Source organism: Vicugna pacos, chromosome 33, assembly GCF_048564905.1.
Source record: "Vicugna pacos chromosome 33, VicPac4, whole genome shotgun sequence".
Classification (NCBI taxonomy): domain Eukaryota; kingdom Metazoa; phylum Chordata; class Mammalia; order Artiodactyla; family Camelidae; genus Vicugna; species Vicugna pacos.
This window is the reverse complement of record NC_133019.1, coordinates 16,168,681-16,173,303: the sequence shown is the minus strand read 5'-3', so window position 1 is coordinate 16,173,303 and position 4,623 is coordinate 16,168,681. Positions and strand designations below refer to the sequence as shown.

The following is a 4,623-nucleotide window of genomic DNA, read 5'->3' as shown; positions in this document are numbered from 1 at the left end:
TGGGTTCAATCCCCAGTACCTCCATTAACAAAAAAATGAATACATCAGTAAATAAATGAGTAAATAAGGGATATATAGCTGGCATGTGCCTTTTGCTCTCTTTCCCCCTTCTCCTTCCTGTCTGAAATATGGACATAATGGCTGGAACATCAATTAGACACATTGGGATCTTAACAATGGACACCATGAAACAAAGATGGCTGACTAGAGAGACTAAAGGCTTCTGTGTCTTTGACAATGCGGGAGGCACAATACCAGCCTTCACGTTCCTGATACACAAGTGAACCCACGTGTGTTCACGGCACTGTGGTCTGGTCTCTGTTACTAACAGCTGAACACAATTCCTAATAGATAGAGCTATTATTATTATTATTATCTTGATTGTTATGTTGGCCACCAGATTGAGTCTTTGGCAGCCTGGCTATTGTTCACTGATTTCAGAATTCCTGTCACTCTCTATGCTCTCCAAAAATAACTGAGAGGTGGATAGTAATTTTTTTTTTAACAAAAAAAGCGCTAACATGGATTGGTATAGACTTTTAAAAAGATTTTCACAATGCACTTGGAGAAACTAGGAGAGTCCCTGGCCTATAACTTGCTCCCCGGCAAGGGCTTTTCGCTACACAGAAGAACAATATTTTAGAGTATATTACATCCATTCGTTCATGATAGTGATGTAGGGTGGAGGTAGAAACTGAAGTATGAGCATCCCAAATAGAATCTTAAAAAAGTAGTTTTGATTTCTGATTTTTTTTAGAATTTTGTAGTAACATTTGAAAAATGTCTAGAAAATAAAATCAGCTTGTGAAGACTCAGCTTGGGGTAGGGCCATGCCAAGGTCCCTCTTCCTGGCATACCTCCGCTGGCACTGCCCAGTTCTTCCTGGTTCCCTTCGCGTCTGGCCTGGAGCACAGCCATCACCTCTCTCACGCCCGCCACATGTAAGCCAGAGACAGGCTGTCCTCTTGTTGAGAACTTCTTTCCTTCTTCTTCTTTTTTTTTTTTTTTTTCTTTGTCAGAGGTGAGTTCTGGGTGGTGGTGACAAAAAATGAGGTCGAAGAGGGCTGCAGGTGCTGGAGAAGTAACTGAAAAACTGTTTAAAGTTAATGAAGTGTTTTGTTTTCTTTTTCTCCAGCTCTCGCTGGGTTGCAGGCTGCATTTAGGAATAACACTAAACACGTCGATAATATTGCATGGACGTTAAACAAAGGAATTAATTAAGGAGAGGAGGCGAAAATAGCACAGAGAACTTTAAAGGGTGGCTTAGCACAGATCATCCACAAGGAAAGTGTTGGCAATACAGAATATACTCCAACTGGCAGCAATTATGGTGTTAGCAGGAGCATTTACGCAGACGACAGAGGCTCTTTGAGACCAATATCTAAACCATGGGGAATGATGTAATCTTATTTTTCCCAGGTAACGTTTTCTTATTTTCTTTTCAAAATAAGATTTCAGGGCTCGCTTGGGCAGCACATATACTAAAATTGGAACAACACAGAGAAAATTAGCATGGCCCTTGAGCAAGGATGACACACAAATTTGCAAAGTGTTCTGTATTTTTAAAAGAATAAAATAATGCCATTTGCAGCAACATGGATGGACCTGGAGATCACATTCCAAGTGAAGTAAGCCAGAAAGAGAAATAAAAATACTACATGATATCACTCATATGTGAAATCTAAAAAAAAAAAAAATATGCAAATGAATTTATTGATAAAACAGAAACAAACTCATGGACATAGAAAGCAAACTTATGGTTACTGGGCGGGAAGGAATAAGTTAGGAGTTCGAGATTTGCAAATGCAAACTACTGTATATAAAATAGATAAACAACAAGTTTCTTCTGTATAGCACAGGGTACTGTATTCAATATCTGGTAGTAACCTACAATGAAAAAGAATATGGAAACAAATATATGTATGTATTCATATAACTGAAACATTATGCTGTACTGCAGAAATTGACACAACATTGTAAACTGACTATACTTCAACAACAATAATAATAATAAAAAGAATAGATTTACTGTGGACATTAGCTCAATCCTCACGTCCAAGTGGGAGTGCCATGAGCCATGCCACTAAGAGAACAGCCATAGAGGAAGCTGCCTGTAGAATCCCCACCAGAGAGCAACTCCCCTCAAATGATGGTGGAATGAATAATTTCAGAAAAAGAGAGAGAGAGATTTCAAGCTCCCAGAGGGCAAAGCACCCCCACCTTGTAGCACCTAGCAGAGAACCTCAACACTGCTTAACAAGTGTTCCATATTGAGTTTACAAAGACAGGAGCCAAGTGTTGGTAATTAGTTGACTACAAAGGATACTACGCGGCAGTTGTGGACTCCGGGAAGCCTGGTCCAGGGTCCTGCTGGGTGAGAAGGAAGGCAGCGTGGTGCCATCTTGCCAGACCAGAGCCAGAGCTGGGTTTTCTGCTGCCCAAGCTGTCCCTACACTTACCAATCATTGAGGAGTCGTCCCCAGCTGAAAAGTAAGTGTCCATCCCTGGCAGGGGTCTCAAGAAGGCTGTTTTCCTGAGTAGCCGAGGAACTCTAGGATAGAGTAAGGTCAGAGAATACAGGAGCCAGACACAAGTTTGTCCAGTCTGGACCCTTAGCCATCTGGAGGAGGGAAGGAGGAGTAAGCTTCTCCGGGTGGTGAAGAATAGAGGCACATTCCGGGCGCCCTAGAGGATGGTGATGCGTTGTGGGATGCAGGGGCCAGGGCGGGAGCACAGAAGATGCTGCAGGCAGACTACCTGCATCCCAGGAATGTGGTTCAGAGACAGCGGCCGCTCTGGCAGTCTCTCCTTTTCCTGCGGTTCAGCTTCTGCTTCCTTTTAACAAGCCTATCCCATCGCGGATCACGATGACCCTCCCTCTGCTCAGTTTCTCTACCCCTTCTGGCTGCTCTTCACTCGTAACTTCAAACCCCACGCGCCTGCTTTATTTTTGTCTGAAGTTTCTCAGCTCTGCCCTCCCGACAGCCCGACTCGGAGGAGACCCTAAGGCCAGTCGAATCATCGCTCAGGATGGAACCCTCTTTGAACCTGGTCTTCCTGCCGAGTCATGTCGTGTGATGAGTCAGAAGCCTGTTTGGTCTCGCAGATGGGGCTTTGGTGCCTGAATCCTACCATTCATTCTTTCTCCCCTCAGAGGTTCCCTGCTAAGGGAATATGTCAGAAAGAAAAAGAGCTAAATGGAAAGCAAAACACTTTTTTTTTTATTAAGCATTACCTTGTCTACCACACAATGGTAAAAACCGCCTTGGAAAATGTGCCTTAAACTGGGAATGTTCAGAGAGGCTTCCAACTGCCGCCCCCTGAGTCTTTCCATCCAGGCTTCTCAGGTGGAGACGCTGGAATGGACAGGATGGAGGAGGTGGGGCCAGGCCTGACTCAGGGACGTGGACCCTGCCAAGTGGGAAACGTCCAGTATCATCTGAGAAGCCGGACCCACTTACGGAATCAGCTGGTTGGAAGATCCTGACCATGAAGGCACAGTTACCCACATTGGATGTGACCCTCTTAAGGCTTCACTGTCTAATCTGGGAGCCGCTAGCCACATGTGGCCATTGGACACTTGGAAACATGGCAAGCTCGAAGTGAGGTGTCTCGCATGTGTGTAATACAAACCTGATTTTGAAGACTTAGTACAAAAGAGAAGAATGTAAAATACCAGGTAAAGAGAGGGTATAGCTCAACTGGTAGAGCACCTGCTTAGCATGCACAAGGTCCTGGGTTCAATCCCCAGTACCTCCATGTAAAAAGTTTTTTTTAAAAATGTAAAGTACCTTATTAATATTTAGTATATTGCTTTATCTGTTTAAATGATAATATTTTAGATATGTTGGGTAAAATAAAATCTATTATTAAAATTAATGTCACATGTTTCTTCTTCCATTTAAAAAATGTGGTCACTGGATAATTTCAAATTATATGTATGGCGCCCAAGACATTTCTGTTGGACAGTTTTGTCTTAGTTCAAGTGTGTCAGCTGTGTGGGGAACGGGGAGGAGGGAAGTGGAGAGAGGCAGGGCTGCAGAGGGAAGGGGCAGGAGCGGGGCTGCTTGCTGGTTTAAGTCAGCAGTGGCCAGGGTCACAGAATCACACGATCTAAAACATGGCAGCCCCTGGGGAAGTACCTGCTCGTGGCTCCTTTGCTCAGATGTAGACCCTGAGATGGGCAGGCAGCTGGGCGTCTCAGATTCTTCTCCATTATAATTAAAGTTATCTGACTTGTTCATCAATTCAACAGACCTTTATTGAACTCCTTGTATGTGGTGACACTCTTCTAGGCTCTGGGAATACAGTCTTGGGTAACAAAAGGAGAATCTGATTTTATGGAGTTGAAAAAGGGTGATAAACAAGAAACTCAGTCTACCGGTGCCGTGGGAGATGGTGCTGTGAAGCAAACAAGGCAAGGTAAGGGTCCAGAGAGCACATGGGGAGGTGGGGGTGCTGTTTTAGAGGGTGGTGAGGGGAGGACCTCACTGGCATTTAGTGGAGACTCGAAGAAGGTGAGGAGAGCCCGGAAGATACCTGGGGGAAGAGAGGATCCCTCAGCAGGAGCACACTTGGTGCATTCAAGGGTGAGGCAGGAAGGCGGTGGGTGTGTCTGGAGCA

At 44.5% G+C, this 4,623-nt stretch overlaps 1 non-coding gene across 1 annotated transcript; it reads left to right on the top strand.

Moving 5' to 3' along the window:
• Positions 1-1,457: 1,457 nt before the first annotated feature.
• Positions 1,458-1,564, top strand: LOC116277480 (U6 spliceosomal RNA). The gene has a single exon (XR_004186932.1). It is a non-coding gene; the product is annotated as a U6 spliceosomal RNA (small nuclear RNA).
• Positions 1,565-4,623: the final 3,059 nt, after the last annotated feature.